Raw genomic sequence first — 21,113 nt, 5'->3', positions numbered from 1 at the left:
TCTTTTCTTGAAAAAAAAAAATGAGTTAGTTTATGTAAAACATAATGGAACAATACACTTTTCTCCTTAGCTTTTGGCATAATCTTTCGTCCCAGGCAGCTACAGTTTGTTCATCTGTTTTATCAAGTTTCTTAGCAATACCCTCCACTTTTCCAATCAGATTGATTAACAAGTGCCTTGCATTTGATCTTCAGGTAGTTCCCAGAGAGATTAGGAAAAACAAATGCACCACAAGCCCAGATAGAGAATGTGGACTGATTCCTGAGCCAAAGAGGGAAAGTTAGAACAGCCATCTTACCATTTCTAGCATGGCTTTTATTTTGGAAGATTGTTCTAGTATTTGTTCAGTTGCTATAAACCTTGGGCTATTTTCTAGAACTTTATCAAATTTAGTTCTGACCATGTCAGCTTGGTTTTTGATGTTTCCATGCCAGGGATGGAAGGTTGGAACTTCTTACTCCATCTCTGCATTGGTGTCACCAGCTTGGATAAGATACTTTGACCATGAATCCACTCCCTCCAAGAAGCGTCCATTTGTTCTGAGGACAGAAAAATGTGATAATAAATGTGTCTAGTTAACTGAAGATACTCCATAAAATATGAATAGTAATTATTATTCTGAAATGCAGAGGGAATTGGAGTGGTAAATGTTTTAGCTCCAGGAAAACTTTAATACCAGTGGGATTGCAGTGGAATTTATGTCGTGTTTTGGGACAGCAAACGGTAGCTTCATTTATTCTTCAATGGCAGCTCCTTGCCCTCAAGTATCTGGAATACCTATTTGATCCTTCACCAGAGTCTGGAGCCACAATTATATTTCATAAATCCAGGATTTTTAAAGCTAGGTCTAGGCAAGAGGAATGGTAAAATAGAAATAAAATTTATGTAAGAAGAAACGGTTCATATGGTATAGTATGGTTCTCCCCAGAGTTCTCTAAAAAGTAAATAGCAAAGAAAATATAGGCATAAAGGCAAAGGAAAAATAAGGCTGCATATGATGTTCTGCCAGCCACCATTTCCACACATGGAAATGCCATGGAAAATACCTAAAAAGGGAAGCCACTAATACAGACGCTTCTTGGAATGTCCACAGAATCACCTTGTTATTCTTAACTTCCCAGAAGTGAAGAGCTCAAATGAACCAGCTGGGATCAGAGCAGGTACCTCTTAAAGTTGAAATTCAGAATTTGGTAAAATGAAATCTATGTACTTCTCCACATGTTATATAGATGTTTCTCATTACCCGAGAATTCTCTCATTTATTTCTTCATGAGCTTAATGATCCACCCACTGAATACCAAAGTGGTGTTGGATAAAGAATCATTGTCAAGATGTATGATTAACTTGGCTAAATGCTAGCCCAGTTTCGCAATGAAAACCTTACATTGCTGCCATCGAAAACTTTGCAAAGTAGGTATTTATGGGGTTCTTTGCTTATGCAGAAAAGTTCACTTTATTATTTGTCAGGTATTGCTTTTTAACATGTGTTTCATATCAAATACAAGAAAGGTCAAATGAAAATCTAAAATAAATACTGGCAGGATATTCTGTGAGAGAGTCTTCCAGCACATCTGGGAACCTCTGTGAAAAATTAACTCAACATGCTGGACTCTTGGGATGGCCAAATTATTAACCGGTTTTGCAGGAGTTTTCTTTGTACAAGCCAGGGCATACAAGAGACATTTTAGACCTGGGGACCATCAAATACTGTACAGTTAGCCTAGTGTATGAGAAAAACAGCAGATACTTTAACAGGATATCTAGTTCCATTCACAATAGAAAAAAGAAAAGAAAGGAAACCATGCATTTGTGGACATTACCTTTGAAAGGCTACACTCTATGCCTATATCTGAATGGAAAATTGAAGATTGGATTTTTTTTCCTATAAGAAAATTCAACATTGCTAGGTATAGACTAGAACAAATGACAATCACATGGGCCTGAGTCAGACGGAGCTTATATTTCAGGAAGCAGTTAGAACATTTCTCTTACAGAACTTCACATAAAATCCAGATCTAGATTCCCGTGATCTCCATTCCTGTTGTGCATTTTAGCAGGTAAATCCAGAGAGAAAAGCACTAAGAAATGTAATGTTATTTACAATGAGATTTAATATATTTCTATTTCCCCCACAAAGCCGAGCAGTAAGTGTGTGTTCACTGTTTAACCAGTGCTTGGAAATCATTTTAATACTAACAGTACCATGATGGGGAAATCACCATACTTAGCTCCTTGCCTACATACCTCTCAATGCATGTTACTTCCATATGACAGCAGCTGGTTTAAGCCAGTTAGAGAGGCTCTTGGGGGGAGTGTTAAAAAAAAATAATTCTAATACCCCAAACCCTTTCCTTCCTTCGGATGCAACTTTGGCCTTGTTTTGTTGCTGCTGCTGCTGCTGCTTTAAGCTCCTCATTGTAATGTGAAGCTGTAGTTGAAATCATTGTAAAGCAATGTCCTATTATGGGGAGCAGGGGGGAGAAAATCTAGTTGAAGTTTTTGGACAAATCCAAAGGTTGTATTGAATTGCACTTGAATTTATGCAAATATTTCTCAAGATTGCTTTGTCCCAGCCACATACCATGTTGTGACTGTAGATAATAATCAGAAAGATGAAAATGGACAATCAACAGACTGCACTCCAGCAGCTTCCCACATCTTTATATAAAGAAGTTAAAAAATAGCAGTGAATTATAATGTCAAGAGGTAAACTGCCAGGTCATAGCCTTACTTGAGGCTGGGAGTAGCTTCCTGTCATTTCCCATCCTTTACGGAAGCATTAATTACTCAGAGATAACCTGACTCTATATAATTTTATTGCCAGGAATTCAAAAAGGTTAATACTAGATAAATGCAGACACGTGTTGAGCCACAATGTTTTAGCATAATTATCTCCTTTAATTCTAGTAGCTCAGTTACATGGGATTTATGATTCTCATTTTAGTAGTTTAGGGATTAATAATTTATCCATTCAACAAATACTTATTGAATGCCTACTGTGTGCCAACCACCCTTTTAGAAATCATGAAATTTGCAGGAGACCACAAATACACTAAATAAGAATGTTTTATTTTAGGAGATGTTAAGTGCCACAGAGAAAAGTCCAAGAGGAAGGAGAACGGGAATTTCCATTCAGCAGGCTATCAGGAGAGGAGTTGCTCCGAAGGTGACTTTTTTTTTTTTTTTTGTCGGTCATGGGGCTTGAGCTTTGGGCCTAGGCGCTGTCCCTCAGCTCTTCAGCTCAAGGCTAGCACTCTACCACTTGAAACACAGTGCCACTTCCAGTTTTCTAGTGGTTTATTGGAGGTAAGAGTCTCATGGACTTTCCTGCCAGGACTGGTTTCGAACTGTGATCCTCAGATCTCAGTCTCCCGAGTAGGTAGGATTACAGGCATGAGCCACTGGTGTAGGCTTCAATAGCAAAATTTTCTATGAGAAGTTTCCATCTCCTTTAGCCTCTATCTGCGTCATCATACTCCTGTTGACATGTTTAATGGTATGGCCATGGATAATTAATGAAAACTGCTGTCAATTACTGAAAACTAGAATGAACCTTAACCTGGCCTTAATGCTCTTTGTCAATTTTTCCAATAATTAGGAGACTAATGCTAAAAGAGATTAAGTACTTTTCCCTAGGCAGTGTGTGTGTGTGTGTGTGTGTGTCTGTGTGTCTGTGTGTATATGTGTGTGTTTGTGTCTGTGTGTGTGCACGTGCATTTGGAGCTGCTGAATTTATTTTATCAACTCTGCTCTTTATCAAATATAAGGAGGCATCTCTTACCCACACTAGCTGGATTTTAAACAATATAACTAGTACATATGTAACTGTCTATACGTCACTTTCCTTTTTTCAGAGACCACCTATTAAATAAGAGGACTTCCCTACATCATCTCACAGATATTTTCTAAACACACGTTCTGTGATTCTGTGAAAGTATTAACTTTGGAGTTACTTTAACAGAATTTGAGTCCTGCCAAATCAATAATGTAGTCAATAAACATGTATTGATTGCCTTCTCTCTAAATAAGAGCAATCTACAACCAGTATGAGCTTTGGATTCGAATACATAAAAGTTTGTCACTGTCATGGACTTGTATCAACTCCCAGGTAGAACTTCAACTGGCTGCAGGTCCAGGCAGGAAATTTAAGTAAGTGAAGTGAAATGTGTGGACATGGCTCAGTGCCAAGCGACTTTTTTAGAAATGTTGAAAGGCAAGCCAAATTCTCTGCATCTATTTTCACAGGCATTTTAACTTCCAAATGCAGGTATGCAATGCTTGATTCTGGTAATTATATATATATATATATATATATACACACACACATATATGAAAATAGATTCACTTAAAAAATGTCTAAAGCAACCATATATCACCTCACTCTGAAACCTGGCCACTCTGCCTTCACAGTACCACTTTAATCCTCAGCCTCAGAGAATCAACTCCATGAGAGAGGGGGCTGCCCCTTTGTACACACCCATGCTTCTGACCCCTAGCACTGTGCTCACTGCTGTCCACAGAAATCTACTGAGTAAATAACTGAATGAATGTCAAAATTAACCAGAAGTCTGAGTTTTAAATGACAATATCAGTTCTCAGCTGACTCTGGTTTTTTTCCTTTTTTAATAAGGTTAGGCAGCTTGGCCTCAGGGCCTGGTGCTTTTTTTTCATCTTTTTCACTCAAGGCTGGCCCTCTACCACTTGAGCTATCCCTCCACATTTTGTTTTGTTTGTGTGTGTGTGTGTGTGTGTGTGTGTGTGTGTGTGTGTGTGATTTTTTTTTTTTTTTTTGTCGGTCATGGGGCTTGAACTCTGGGCTTGGGTGCTGTCCCTGCGCTCTTCAGCTCAAGGCGAGCGCTCTATCGCTTGAGCCACAGCACCACTTCCGGTTTTCTAGTGGTTTATTGGAAATAAGAGTCTCATGGACTTTTCTGTCCAGGCTGGCTTTGAACCGTGATCCTCAGAACTCAGCCTCCTCAGTAGCTAGGATGACAGACGTGAGCCACCGGCAACAGGCTGTTTTTGTGGGGTTTTGGTTTTTTTTTTTTTTTTAATTAAAAATAAGAGTCTCTTGGGTTTATCTCCCTGAGTTGGCTTCAAATTTTGATCTATAGATCTTAGCCTCCTGAGTATATAGGATTATAATGGGCCATCAGTACCTAGCTTCAGCTGATATTTTCAAAAGAAAACAGCCAAAATTTGGACCTCAGTCTTCAACCAGCCAAAAAAATAAGTTATGTTACCCACTGGTCCTCAGTTTCCTAAAGCATAAAGTAAGAGAGGAAGTGATAAAAAGGTCTCTTCTGGCCCTCTAAATCTCTGACCCTCTAAGTGCTACATATATTGTCCAATATAAAAATACTTGAATTTAGCTGAGGAGTTCAACATTAGAGCACTTGCCTAGCATGTGTAAGATCCTGAGTTCAATCCTCAGAACTACAATTTTTTGTTTTATCTCGTAGACTTTTGACCTGGACATCTTGACCTCATGTAGACCAGAGTTGAAAAAAAAAAAAAAATGTTTTCTGGGCCAAGCAGGAAAAAGAAATAAGAGAAGTGGTTGAGTGGTAAATTGTTTTAAACAATTCATGATCACAAGGGCCAAACTGAAAAATACCGAAACCAACAAGAATGCAAATGAAATAAAACCGCAAAAGAAGGAACATTTGGCTAGTTGCTTGGCGTCACCATCTCTCCAGGGGTCCAATATTGTCCGTATATTTCATAGTATATGGATGTAATTAATGTTAAGCAACTGAATGAGGATAAATCATTAGCTCACAGAGACTACTCAGGATGAGCGACCTTACTTTAATCCTTGACCCAACTCCCGCTGTTTCTGTCCAAACTGCCCTGTTTCTGAGGGTAGAGGTCAATGATGACAGATGCACATCTAGGAGTATATTTGCTCTGGTGAGACACTGGGGCACATGTGCATCCTGTCTTACAGGAAGTAAAGGATGGCAGCCTGGGGTGCAGCCATGAGAAACTTAGTCAACTGTGAGAGAGGCCCTACCTTGAAGCACCCAAAGGTGTTATGGTCCAGTGGGTCAGAAGGAGAGCCAGTGTTCCCAGGAGGTCTGCAGCAAGCCACAAGAACTGGGCCCCTGTGAGTTCTTCAGGCCAGCCACACTAGCCTGAGCACAGAATGGTGGATTTTCTCCAACAACCAAAGCCTGGGAATAGCTTTCACCCCTGCTCACCAACTTCCAAAGCTCAGAAATCTTGGAGATCCATCCTCCTATTTCCCATCATTTTTGGTCATCACATCTTCACAAATTCTTCCTCCCCCACCCCTGCCCATCATCCCCGTCCACTCCTTCCCATTTTCACTCTACCATTTGAGCCACATCTCCACTTTGGGCTTTTTGGAAATGAGAGTCTAGTTATGCTCTTATCCCTTGTTAGAGCGGCCTCTTCATCTCTCAGAGCCTGTATTTTTCAGTTCTGACCTGACCTATAGACTGCCAATGTTCCTAAATTCCCACAGCAGCAAGAACACATTACATTGAAGACCTTCTACCATCCAGCTTGTACCTCGTTTCCATACATTTCTCCCAGAGGCCTTTAGTTTCCATGAAGTTGTCCACCCAACTGTTCCCCAAACACGCCTCATTAAATTTTGCTTTGCACACCTTTGTTTGTGTAGTCCCACCACCTTGGACACCCATGTACTGCCTCCACAACAAGCCAAAAGTTTCCAGTGTTTTAAAAACCTGTTCGAGTCCTACTTCCTCATTAAAGCCTGGCTCAATGAATTTCCTCATTGTGGCTTCTGCTTTCGAACTCTGACAGAACTTAATAGTGATACCACTACGTCATGCCTAGAGGAACTTCATATACAGTTCCATATTTTGTGAATCTATGCCCTCCTTCCCAATCTTAGGGTTAATAACATGTGGGTTCATAGCATGTTTATTTGTTGTACCTGTATTAGGGCTTGAACTCAGAACCAAGGTGCTCTCCCTTAGCTTTTTTGCTCAAAGATAGCACTCTATCACTTGAATCACAGCTCTACTTCAGGTTTAAGAGTGGTTGATTAGGGCTGGGAAGGCGGCTCAGTAGTAGAGTCTTGCTTGCATGCATGAGGCCCTGGGTTCAACTCCTCAACACCACACACGCAGAAAAAGCTAGAAGTGGTGCTGTGACTCAAGTGGTAGAGCACTAGCCCTGAGCTGAAGAGCTGAGGGACAGCGCCCAGGCCCAGAGTTCAGGCCCCACAACCGGCAAAAAAAAAAAAAAAAATAGTGATTAATAGAGAGAAGAGCTCAACTTCCCATTAACCAGGGAAATTTTTAATGATTAAAACATTGGCTCATTTCTCACATCAGTAGCTCTATTAATGATTTATTCTTGAGTTCATTCCCTGGAGTCTACTGAAAATTTTTGTCTATCTCCTTAAATGTGATATTCTTCTAATACTTCATCTTCTAATGTTTAAATCATAGCCAAAATGTCACTTGAAGGTTTTAGAGCTATAGTGACTGAGCATTTAGCAAGTATGTCTATCAGATGAGACTTTTTTTTTTTTACTACCTCCTAGGACTCAGTGGAAAAAAGTTGAAAGACAAGACCACTTGTGTTAGCAAAATAATGAGTGAAGATGGCCTCCCAGCACACATAGAGAAAACAATTAGTATTTAAACAAGTAAAGTGAAGTTCCATTGATTTTTTTAAATGGGGCTTGCAATTTTAAAGTGTCTCTAAATCATTTATCCAAAGTATTTTGTCTGCAAAAAGTCAAGATTTTCAGAAAAGAAACACTCCCATTTATTAAATAAATGTCATAAATTTCATGAAAATGTATTAATTATATTGTGTTATCTTTAAGTAGTTGTACAAAGGAATTATTATTCAACAAATCTGTTTATAAGTACAGTGCATCTTGATCCTTGTCACACCTTTCATAGTTTCATGAAGTTTTAACTAATCTAATTATTGTTGAAACTGTTTGCTGCAAAAATGTCATGATGGTTATGCCTCCCAAAAGAGGTGTGGGTATTGTCAGAAACATCTTCAACAGAAATACTAAGAGTACTGGGCTGGGAAGGTGGCTCAGTGGTAGAGCGCTTGCCTTGCACGCCTGAAGCCCTGAGTTCGATTCCTCAGCACCACATAAGCAAAAAGAAAAAAGCCGGAAGTGGCCCTGTGGCTCAAGTGGTAGAGTGCTAGCCTTGAGCTGAAGAGCTGAGGGACAGCGCCCAGGCCCAGAGTTCAGGCCCCATGACGGGACCCAAAAAAAAAAAAAAGAAATACTAAGGGTACTGAAACTTTATGCCAGCTAAACATCAACACCTCATATCCCCTTCCCACAATCCCATGAGCACATTCTACTCTGTTTCTATATACTTGACATATATATATATATATATATATATATATATATGCTCAGATATATCTTCATAGAATGGAATTATAGACAGTATTTGTCCCCTCACCTTAGCCAAATATGCTTATAGCTCATTCATTTCATATGTGCCAGAATTTCCTTCTTGTTAAAGGCAAATACTATGTCCATATATATACTAGATCATATATATATATACTAGATTTTCTTTTTGCATTCATCCATTAATAGGCTGTTACTTTGTTTTCTCATCTTGGCTAACATTTCAGAGACTGTGAGAATATAAATATCTCTGAAATCCTGATTCCCATATGTTCTTTGATTCTAATCCTTAAGAGAAGGAACTTATACCAGGCTGCAAATTCACCCACTATGCCTTCATCAATGAAGTCTTGCTACAGAAAGAAAATGTTGGTGGAGCCAAACAATATCCTTAGTAAGATTTTTGAGTCCTTTGATTATTCCCATAACGGAAGCAACTTATTTATTAAGTAGCTAATGAGAGCATAACTTCTCACAGTAACCGAATATTCATGCTACCAAAAAGAAAAAAGAGAGAGAGGGGGCTGGGAAGGTGACTCAGTGGTAGAGTGCTTGCCTTGCATGCATGAGGCCCTGGGTTCAATTCCTCAGCACCACATAAGCAAAAAGAAAAAAAGCCAGAAGTGGTGCTGTGGCTCAAGTGGTAGAGCGCTAGCCTTGAGCTGAAGAGCTGAGAGACAGCGCCCAGGCCCAGAGTTCAGGTCCCACGGCCGGACCCAAAAAAGAGAGAGAGAGAGAGAGAGAGAGAAGTGGAAAGTCTCTTTTAACATGAAAGTTTATAATTCTCTGATTGAAGACACATCTGAGAGCTACACACCACAGTAGTATAAGGTTGCTAAAATATAAAAATCACTGCTACTCTTCAGAACTTATTATAAGGAATGTATCCACTGGATCCACACAAGGCGAAGCTTCTAAGTTAAATAAATAGCACCTATTACAGATGTCCATGTGCCGCTAAGAATATAAATATTGCATTATAATTCTAAGATAATTCATTTTATAGTGTTAGAGAACTAGTTCTGTATTAATATGTACTTTTACAAGCAGTATTTACTAAAAATACTATTTCTCTTGTAAGACAAAAGCAAGCACGTTTTTATGTTGTAGTTGTCATTATACTGTTGGCTAATCATTGAGAGCCTCCCTAGTACAGCTTTGTAGTGTGAGCATTGCACATAACTGGGAGAGAGAGCAAGTGGAAGCCAATCCCCAGCTCCCATATACATCACCAGCCATCAGCTCTGTCAGGAAAAGTACACCAGGCCTAGGGTGTACGAGCACCCCACATTCCCCAGCATCAGTTTCTCAACATGTAAGACTTCCAGTGCTACAGCCTACATGTCATCAAGACACAGAAGTGCCATGTATGCTGTCTTTATTTAGTCTTGGAATTCTTGGTGCAGAACTATAGGCCTGCAGGAATAGCAAAAGTACCACCAATTTCACATCCTTTTCTTTCTATGTTTTCAAGGTGAAAGATCCATGTAATCACGCCAACATCTTGACCAAGCCTGACCCCAGGACCTTCTGGACTAATGATGATTCAGGTATTAAAAATATTATATTCTGGGGGCTGGGAACATGGCTCAGTGGTAGAGTGCTTATCTAGCATGCATGAAGACCTGGGTTCGATTCCTCAGTATAAACAGAAAAACCTGGAAGTGGTGCTGTGGCTCAAGTGGTAGAATGCTAACCTTGAGCAAAAGAAGCTCAGAGACAGTGCCTAGGCCCTGAGTTCAGGCCCCAGGACTGGCCTTTAAAAAAAAAAAAGAAAATTATATTCTGGCACTGGGATGCATACTGTATATAATCTAGCATTGTTTGCTTGTTTGGTGATGTCTAGCACCACACTGTTACCCCCTACTTCACAATCAATTTTATTAACATAAATGTTGTATCAGTAGGTAAGGTGGATATGCCATCAGCTGCAACTCTGGGCTATGGAAGGGACTGGGGTGTTGGTGGAACAGAGAAATGAGTCTATTTCCTAGAGTGGAGGAAAGTAGAATAAAGTAGGCAAGTACTTTAGCTCAAGTTTCTCTTCCTGGGCTGAACAGTGGATTAACAAATCAGAAATCTAAATCAGACTTCAGAATCCTTATAAGAAGGCAACATTGACTTGTACTGCAAAATTTGTGGTTATAAATATAAATTTGTGGTTATAAATTATAAAATTTGTGGCTATAAATGCAACAATATGAGAGCAGATAGCATGCTTCAAATTATATAATTAAAAATCAGACAGAGCCAGACGCTGGTGGCTTGCTTCTGTAATCCTAGTGACTCAGGAGACTGAGATCTGAGGATCATGGCCCAAAAGCCAGCCTAGGCAGGGAAGTCCATGAGGCTCTCATCTCCAATTAACCTCCAGAAAAGCAGAAGCAGAGCCTTGACTCAAGATGGTAGAGCATTAGCCTTGAACAAAAAAAGCTCAGGGACAGCACCCAAGGCCTGCATTCAAGCTCCTCAACCTCTCTCTCTCTCTCTCTCTCTCCCTCCCTCCCTCCCTCTCTCTCTCTCTTTCTTCCCCCCCTCTCCCCCCAGCCCACCCCACACCCACAACAGACAAGATGTAGGGTGGCTGTCATAGGAAAAAGAAAAGATGTTGTTATTTGTTTTGACAAACATATATGAGATACAAGACCTAATGGACACTAAACAGACACTAGAAATGAAAAGGAAAGGTAGTAGAAAGGAGCTCAAACAATTAGAGAGTGATAATAGAGCTTTCACCTTTTCTAATTAACTAGAAAGAGAAAATTCATGCAAATACCTAATATTTGTATTATGCCTCACACTTTTACAAAGTGTGTTCACAAAAATCTAATTTGGTGTTTTCAGTAAGTCTCTGAACTAAGAAAAGCAGTCGATCCCAGTATCCCTGTGTTAGACACTAGATTGCAGATAATCAGTCACGTATAAACTAGCAGGCAGAAGATATCAAGAGGATGGCAGAGCTGCGGGTTCGGTTCTGAGGTCCACTTACCAGAAGCTGGGACTCTCCTGTGAGAAGCAGATTGGGCTTCATCTGTGGTTAATCTTTTCTTAAAAAAAAAAAAAAAAAAAAAAGAGTCAGAGACTGTGTCTGTTTGTTAACAGAAGCAGGAGGAAGGAAATTAAACATTCTTTGATGACTTTTTTTTCTTTCAGAGACCAGGCTTGTGGACTAAAATTATGATCCATTTTATCTGCCATTTTTTTTCTGTTTTGTTTTATGCCCATCTTTGAGGGGGGAAAAAAGACAAAGAAACATAAAAATTGAATTGGTTTATTTATGCTATCGTTCAATCAATTAGCAGTACAACACCACAATAAACAAGCCATCTGCTGGTTAATAATGCCATTAGGATCTACAGCATATGTGTTGTGAAGACACAAAATAGAATGAAGCATTATAATTAGAACCTCAAGGATTCTTTATGTTTTTGTTGTTGTTTGCTGTTTGGTTTGAGGGGTTTTTCTTGGGGTGGGTGGGCCTGGAGCTTGAACTCAGGGCCTTGGTGCAATCCCTGAACTTTTTTTGTTCAAGGCTAGCGTTCTACCACATAAACCACAGCTCAGGCTTTTTGGTGGTTAGTAGGAGATTCTTCACAAAGACAATGTTCTAGTCATTGTCAAGGAATGAATTTTGTTATTGTGACTTTTACAAATGCTGGAAGTAGCTTTAATAAAATGATTCTCTCATTTCCTATGGGAGGAAAAATTGTTTCATTGATGGAATACTTCTATTCACTCTGCCATCATCAGAATATATTTCGTTCATTTCATCCAAGGTATATCTCTTACTGTTCTGTTTAAATACAACTCAATGCTAATGGATACCAGTTCACATTTCTTGATAGAACAGAAGTTAATAAAGACATATTTAAGAACTGAAGAATTTCTTAGGATGAACTTACTCTAAAACTGGTTGGATTGAGTGTTTAGTCACTATCTGCTGGTATTGGTAAATGCTTTTTTAAAGTCATTAAAAAAAAAACTCTTTTATTACAGTTATACATTAAAGATGGCTTTTGTTTATCATACGTCACAAACTTGGGAGGACAGAGAAAGAAAGAATATTAATCCCTCCAAGTTTACCCCTGATTTTTGTTCCTTGGGTTTGGTCTCAGGCATCCCCAGCATTTGCTCAGATAATAAGCAAACAGGCTGCACAAGTTCAGGTTTTTTTTCTGTTGCCTTTGTTTGTTGGACTTTGAAACCTGAGTTGTTTTTACACACCTTTGTTTTCTATTGCTGATCCTGCTGTGGCCTGTGATATCCTCTAAATTAGAATTTCAAGGCCGATGAGCTTCCTTACACTTTCAAATGTGTGTTTTCACCTAGTACCATATGGCAACATAGACAATGTCCTTTGCTGAAAGGAAGTCAATAAAGTGGCTAAACCATAAGATTTCTTTCAAAGGCTAGCAGTGTAGCTGGGCAGATTCTCCGTATTCTTCCTGGACTTTTCCCTCAAGTCTTCTAACTGTCTATACTTCTTTCAAACAAAACTTAAATAGAGCCAGGCACAGGTGGTTTATGCCTGTAATCCTAGCTACTCAGGAGGCTGAGATCGGCTGATCATGGTTTGAAGCCAACCAGGCAGAAAAGTCCATGAAACTCTATTGCCAGTAAACTACTCAGAAAAAGCTGCAAATGGTGCTGTGCGGAAGTGGTAGAGCACTAAACCTTGAGCACAAAGAGGCCCAAGGACATCACCCAGGCCCTGAGTTTAAGCCTCAAGACCCAAAGGAAAAATGAAACAAAACAAACAAACAAACAAAATACCTAAATAGCAAGAATCAAATTTATTTGAGAGGAGAAAAATCCTTGTGTTTCAGGATTACATGTTACATATTGTTTCTTTATATTTTTTAAATAATTTATTGCATTTTAAGTTTTCAGCCAAATTTCTTATAACTTAGGAATCACTGGAAAATGTCATATTTATATGTATTTAATAGTAGAATTCATTTATGTATCAAGTTTAGAAATAAAATGATTTAGTTTGAAAGCATATGGACTACAGAAAGATTTTGGTATTTCAAAGAACATATAAAATTAGATTCTTGAATTAATATAAGTACCCTGAGTTCATTATATAAAACTGTATAGTGAAGAAAACAATTTTTAGATTTTTTTTTCTGAAAAAGTAAAGCTCTCTCATATTTGTGCGTATTAACAAGAGCTCCTCCAAAGTATGACATTACCTACCAAACAAGAAAAAGATGATAAGCAGTAAACATGATCTGCTTACAAAGAACTTTTCCATCTGATTCATAGTGGCCAGGGTTTTCTTGGGATATTTTACTTCTTGATACTTTAGACAACTTAATAATACATACAAATCCTTTAAGTCAGGCTGGAGTTATGTCTCAAGTGATAGAGTGACAGCCGTGGTTGGAAAAATTGTTGAAGAGCCTGACCTCATCTACATAGGTCATAAGTTTAAAACCAGTGGCTAAGTTCAATAATAATTAAGTCATCTTACAACCAGTGAAGAACTCCAAAATCATATAATGCCATTAAATAAGACCAGAATTGAAGGCAGTCCTTGGAAAGGATAGAGGTATAATCCTAAGAATGGAAATTTTCTTTCACTTGAATCTTCTGACTAATCTCTTCATAAAGCATAAAAATGCAATGTGAAGATTGATTTCCTAAGAAACATTCATGTGCTTTTCTAGGGACTGGAAGCACAGCGTAGTGATGGACTGTTTGCTTACCATGCACAAGGCCCTGGTTTCACCTGTTGGGACCATTTATGGATGCTCTGCTGGGAAAATCTTCCTACTAGCAACAGTCACTCAGACAATTTGTCTTTTGTAGATGTTCAGATTTGATCATGGATAACTCAATCATAGCAGCAGCTGATGATATTCTTGATTGATTAACCCAATCAGAGTCACTCATCATGACTTTTTTACACTACCAAATACAAATTAAAACCTAACACCATGGTGCCAAGAGAGATTAGAAAAAGAATCTCAACTTAAAAAGACCAGGGTATTGCTGGAGATAATATTATACAGACATTGCCTAGTCATTTCTCTCTCTCTCTCTCTCTCTCCTCTTTTTCTTTTTCCTTCTTTATCTTTCAGTTTTTTTTCCTTTTTCTTAATCAGTTGTACGTTAATTGTAGAAAGTTTTCATTGTGATTATTTCCATATATGCATATAATGTACCGTGGTCATATTATCCCTCTCCCTCTTAACTACTTTTAACCTTTATGCTCATATCTCAGGAGTACCAATTCCTTAACTATTTACCACTACTGGCTAAAATAATGTCCAGGATATTATTGTCAGTGGAGTCCTTTGTATACGATGCATGCATAATCAAATGCATGTGGGGGGAAAAAGGCAACAATTCTTTCCCAAAAATTAAGGTAGAAGGAGGTCCATTTTGAAGGTCTTATCCAAGACCATCCACCAGAAGGACAGAGATCCACTCTATTACTCCTATACTGTTTTCTAAGTTCCCTACTTCTCCAAAACAAACTTTTCAAAATCAAACTTGGTATCTATTGGTTCCTTCTTCAAACACATGGACAGCATCCTTCTCAGTGTCCTGAACTGCATCTCCTTCAGTGAAGTGAATTCACAGGGAAGCTGGTCGACCAACAGGTCACACGTGGAACACAGAGAAAGCTTGCCCGCACCCCCCACCCCCAACCCTGACTGCACAATCTGTTATGATGAGTGTGGTGAACTCCTGAGCACCACCCCTGAGTCTGTCACAAATGTCAATAGCTGTGGCTTTGGGCAAGCTAGTTAGCTCCTCAGTGCTTTCATTTCTATGTCTGCATGAATGGGATAGTGATAATAGATCATAAAGGTTTGTGAGAGTTATGGAAGAAAATGCAATAAACTTACTTTGGATCATGTAGCATGTAATCAGCGAGCAATTCATTAGTTCTTCTTTACTTGGAGACAGAATTGAGTTATTTAAAACGCTGGATGACATTTACCTAGGATTTACCATGGGTTGAAAGAATATACTCCTTTTTAGTGTTGTAGTTGCTGTTTTATATTTTACTGGATCTATAGTAAAGATGATGAGTTTCTCCCAGAGCCAAGAAGCTCATCCCCTTGTCTAGGGTCCCAGACACAGATGAAGAAGCTTCCCGAAAACACATGAGTGCTGGCCCTAAAATGCTCGGGCTAGAGATAATATTAGATTGTCCTTGCCTAGTCATTTAGATGAAAGAGCTTTCACTCCATCTCTTTTTCTCCTTTTTTTCTTTTTCTTTTTTCAACCTTTCAGGTAGCTTTCCCCCCTATTTTTTCAGTGTACAGATGTTCTTCCATTTGTAATGATAGCCTGATTGGTTTACGGTCCCAAGTTTGCCTTATTAGGCCATGATTTAATCAAATATCTGTGACTGGCTACAGGATGGCTGCTGATATGATTGGCCGAAGTGTTGTTGATATGTTTGGTTGAAGTGTGGCTAATATGATTGGTTGTATCACATCTATTTGTCACAAAACTTCATACAGTACTCCTAAATCACTCTAAGTTGGGTTGTAAATCTTCAGGTAAGAATTCAAGTTGTGAAGACTACCTCAGAGCAATTTTAGTTTAACAGTGAATGCAACAATAAATCAAAGGAAAAACAGAAAAATGTTCTTGGAATATTTCCTCTCATAACATGTATATTGTATTTGGTTAAATAAAATACAGTTTTGACCTTCCCTTTTCAACAGCTCTGATTAAATTTTTGTTTCTTAGAGAAACTTCATATTAATAGTTAGATTGTTCTGGTCTTGTGGGTATTAAATTACATAGCATACTTGAGTTGTCAAATTGTTTTCCCATTCCTAATCTCATCTGAGCCTTCCAGTCACCTCATGGGACTAATGAAATAGGTGTTAACCCTAAGATTACTTACAGAAGTTAAATACTTGGCCAAAACTACATAATAAATTATAAATGCTGAGACGCATTGACTGAGAAATCAAGCTTTCCTGGAAATTCTCCTGATTCTCTTTCTCCTGGTTCAGAAAGGCAAGAGCCACAGTGCAATGAAAATAGCTCGAATGTAGACACAAGTGTTGGGGAAAAGGAAATTCAGAGATGCAACCCATTCTGTGGAGCTGAGGTTGCTGGGAAAGAGAGAATGAGGACACGTATAGGAATGAAATGCATTGTCTACTTTTCTGCCCAGCACTCTGCTGGAAGAACAGAGAGTTCACATGGATCCAGCTTGGAAAGCAAGAGGGAGAGTAGATGTTGGAGAGATAAGACAGGAAGCTGATGGAGAATGGTGGGTGGGTGAAACACATGACTTTTGCTTCTTGGCTTTCAAGGAACTCAAGGTCTATAAGCAGCCAGAGAGTTAAACAGTTTAGAACACAAAGGCTGCAATGCCTGGCAGGTGGTTGGGGGACATGAGTTCCACAGGAAGCCAGGTGAGGCAGTTCTGGGCCTCTAGAATTTCCTACTCCATTGGTTTATATTTGCCCAGACATTATAGAACTATGAGATATCTGAGATACAAAACATAAGGTTATGTTTTAATGACACTAAAGCATGGCTAGGCCTTAGGGAAAGAAAAGTAGCAATGGCTATGAGTTTATCTATGCTTTGGGGGAAAGTTCTCTTCAATTTATCAAAATAGAGACCATTTCCTCCTTTCATGCAAGCACTTCTGCGTGAACCCAGGATTCAGCACAATGCCTGCTAGAAAAGACATGCTTCTTGGAGATTTGAAAGATTAAAAATAACGGAGGCCAGAATCAGCTGCAGCTTGTTCCTCTTCTCTTTCCTGAAGATTAAGCTGAATGACCTAGAAAAGCTTCTTAGGCACCCAACTGGCCTTCTCTGGCCTTCTCTGACCTTCTTTCTGACCCCACCCTCTCCACAGGCCTGGATTTGCATCCTATTGTCTCCCATCCACCAAGAACAATTTCTTGCCCTCCACCGAAACCCATACTTCAAACACTTGGCAAATAAGTATTATCTGTTATCTTGGCATTCAGTTCTTTGAAACTGCACATTCAGGACCTTTGGACTGTGGGAGGAGGGAGGGAGGTGTTTATAGGGGAAGACAATGGCTAAGAAGGAAGTCAAAGAACAATGTAGACAAACCTTTCAGGCCTAGTGACACAGGTGCAGTGTATTAAATGGTTCGTGCTGTGTAAAGTCTGTACTTACCACTCTGAGTATTATTTTGATTCAGTGGAGTCCTTTATATTGTCTGAGGTATTCTGTTTTGTCGATGTGCTGCATTGTAGGGTAGGGGTGGTTAAGATAGACAGGCATATGACAAAAGAGCTCTTCACAGCCTGGTATTGCTGTTCCTGAGCTGTCTGTGCATGTGGCATAAAAAGTTAAGTAGCTAGCATTCAGGGTTGAATGTCAAAAGGAAGTTCACTAAACTGATGTGTATTACAACAATGCCAATCAATCTGCCAACCACCCCTGTGGCTGTTTTTCCCACGGCTGGTCACTATGCCAAGTGTCTTTTGTTGCGGAAATTTGTAGGTAGGATTTCCGGGAAACAGTCTTTATGGGTGGCCTGAGCTTCTGAGGCTTCTTTCTAGATCAATTATAGGATCAGAAAGGGAGAGACTTGGGGAGAGGTTTATAGTGAGCAAATTAAACCTTTCAAGTTTCCCTTCAGTTTGACAAAAGATGTTCACCAGAAATCCAGGCTCCTTATTCATTTCTAGCACTTTGTAAGAAAAGCAGGGGTGGTGAAAGAGAACCCTTTATACTGTCTCCAGATCAGTTCCAATTCTCAAGAGGGGTTCAGCCTGCAAAAAGGTTACAGCTTCCTTCAGAGGCTGGGTTCCACAGCCTAGGGTGTGTGGTTGAACGGGTAGCTTCACCCTAGGAAGGTAAAGGAAGAGGAGGCAAAGCAAGGCAAAGAAAATGAGGATCCAGTGTTCTCTGACCTGCTGCATGCCTTGGTGTTGGCAAGTTATCCTTGCAAAGGACTGTCTAGAAGTTGACAAATGACCTTTCAGTGGTAAATGACTAAACATAAAGCTATGTTAATAATATGGCAAGTAAGGTCATAGTCCCCTTGAATACGGAAAATCACAGATAGCATGAATTTGGACTTAAAGGATTTTCCAACTTTCTCTTCTATCCAGACCTTTGTGTAAGTGTTCATAATCATACAGAAAACTCACTGTTCACTATGTACCAGTTATAAACCCTGAGAACCACAGACAAAGCTCTCATAGAGATAGTACACCCTACCATCCTTCTTTATCATATCTTAGTTGATGGCTGTGTTTTTGTTTTCATTTGTATTGTACTAATTTTGTGTTGTCAACATTGCAAAGATGGTGACAGGCTGAATTTCCAGCCAATCACAGAAGTGCTGATTTTTTGCTATCATTCCTCCAAGTTAAGTGATTCTACTGGCTTCCTCTACAGTCTTCCTAGATTAACATTTAAAAACCTGCTACAGCTGAATGCCTGTATTATTAGCTACTCAGGAAGCTGAGCTCTGAGGATTGCAGTTCGAAGCCAGGTAAAAAAGTATGTTTTTGTTTGTTTTTTATCGGTCATGGGGCTTAAACTCTGGGCCTGGGTACTGTCCCTCAGCTGTTCAACTCAAGGTGAGTACTCTACCACTGGAGCCACAGCGCCACTTCTGGTTTTCTGGTCGTTTATTGGAGATCAGAGTATCACGGACTTTCCTGCTCAGGCTGGCTTTGAAGTGAGATCCTCAGATCCCAGCCTCCTGAGTAGCTAGGATTACAGGCATGACCCACCAGTGCCCCACCTCCATGAGATTCTTATCTCCAATTAGTCACCACAACCACCAAGCCAGAAGTGGAACTCTGACACAAGTAGAAGTCTGCTAGCCCTGAGCAGAAAAGCTCAGGGACAGCTCCCAGCCCTGAGTTCAAGCTCCATGTCCAACACACACACAGAAACACACACACACATGCACACACATACACACACATGCACACAAGCACACACAACTAACTGCTACAAAACTTTGCCTCTCACTCCCATCAACTTTCCTGTGTCCTCCCCTTTCTAGAAAGGATGGGCCTAGAATATTAGAGTTATCATCTTTACTTAGGGGAAAATTGTTTCACAATAAATAAAGCAGAAGTTTTCTAAGTTTTAATAACTCTTTACTCCATTATTATGGGTAATGTGTTCCTCTTAGTTATCAACACATTTTTCATGAATGTCATTTTTGACATTTATGAATATGCACCAGGATCGTTACTACAGAACTTGCTTCTATAAATAGATATTTAAATTACACACATTGCTGATTACTTGTCCATAACAGCAATCATGAATAAACCCATTTGTCATCATTTTGTGTTTGATGACTGATATATATGTATATATATATACATATATATCTATAAAGACATGCATTTGCTGGCAGCTTCCAACACAAGCTGATTCATTCACTTGCTCTCTAAAGTAATAATTATGTTTTTTGTCATTTCTATGTGCAGAGCATCTATGAGGATGCTCCAAGTAAAGTTTTCTATATGCATCAAACAATAAATAAAAGTATGGAATCTATAAACTGCACAGTACGTTGCCCAAATTAAACATTTTGAGCAATGCAAAATAATGAGATTACCCTGTTATCAAGGCAAGATTTTATATCACAGTCAGTAATCAAGACCCACACGGCTAACATATTTAATCTGTACAAGAGCGGATTTGGCTAAGCCTTTATTATTATTTTGTCAGCCAGTTGTGGGCAGCTCACACCTGTAATCCTAGCTATTCCAGAGGCTGCGATCTGAGGATCTTGGTTCAAAACTAGCCTCAGCAGGAAATTCCATGAGACTCTTGCCTCCAGTTAATCATCAAACACACACACACACACACACACACACACACACACACACACACACACACACACACACCTCTCTAATATTTTGATAGCGATTTGTGAGCCTTTAAATTGAATAGCAAAAAGTCAATTTGCAGTAAAACTCTCCAATTTCAGTAAGTATAGTCAGTCACTAAAAAGAAATAAAATAGAGTGCCAAAAAGCGATTCTTTGAATTATTAAACTATGCATGCATGTGGGGTTTTTTTGTCTCTGTGCAAAGTTTACAAGTGGGTGAGAACCATTCGCATTCAGGAGTTTGGGTTGCAGTTTTCTGCATCCTATGTGAGAAGACTGGATTGGGGGAGAGGGTGGGTAATTATCTATTAGCCGAACCTTCTAGATGTTCTTCCAGCTGCACCCGGCGTCGCAGGGCATTTCTCTGGGACGCGTTCAGCTTCAGCAGAGAAGGAGGTGGGGGAGGAAATCCATCGTTCTGGGGTGATCCACCCGGAGAGCTCCACCGCCCTCTAGCTTGCATGCACCACCAGCTCGGTTTCTAGGCGTCTTCACTGGGGAGGAAGAGGGAAGAAGGAAGGGGCCGGCTCCCGGCCGGTAGGAGAACAGACTGTGGACCAAAGAAAGAGGCTGGCGACAGGAAGGAAGAGCAGATCAAGCTTTTGAATAGCGGCCCCCGGGCGACCGAAAGCCTGCGCCGCGTTGAAAGGCGGTCGCCCACCGTTCCTTCGCCTCCCCCTCCCCGGCCACCCCCGCAGCCGTGTGTCACCTTCCTGTTCGGAAGTCTTAGTAGGTTGCTGGGACTGAACAGGGGGCGCCTGCTCCACCCATCAGGTATCCGGTTGGAAGCCAAGCCAGTCTCAACAACTTGCTTCTCTCCCTGAAATGATAAGTTTAGCAGACCCTCCGTCTCCCGGCGAGGTTGAGCACTCGGGTTGGGGGTAGGGG

At 39.9% G+C, this 21,113-nt stretch overlaps 1 long non-coding RNA gene across 1 annotated transcript; it reads right to left on the bottom strand.

Annotated features, from left to right (window-relative positions):
• Positions 1–400: 400 nt before the first annotated feature.
• On the bottom strand, positions 401–11,436 carry LOC122107338. The gene is made up of 2 exons (XR_006147348.1): positions 11,379–11,436; positions 401–539 (listed from the first exon to the last, which is right to left on the bottom strand). It is a non-coding gene; the product is annotated as an uncharacterized LOC122107338 (long non-coding RNA).
• Between the last annotated feature and the right edge of the window lie 9,677 nt (positions 11,437–21,113).

Source organism: Dipodomys spectabilis, unplaced genomic scaffold, assembly GCF_019054845.1.
Source record: "Dipodomys spectabilis isolate Male_0828 unplaced genomic scaffold, ASM1905484v1 ptg000001l, whole genome shotgun sequence".
Taxonomy (NCBI): domain Eukaryota; kingdom Metazoa; phylum Chordata; class Mammalia; order Rodentia; family Heteromyidae; genus Dipodomys; species Dipodomys spectabilis.
This window is presented reverse-complemented; position numbering and strand designations above follow the sequence as displayed.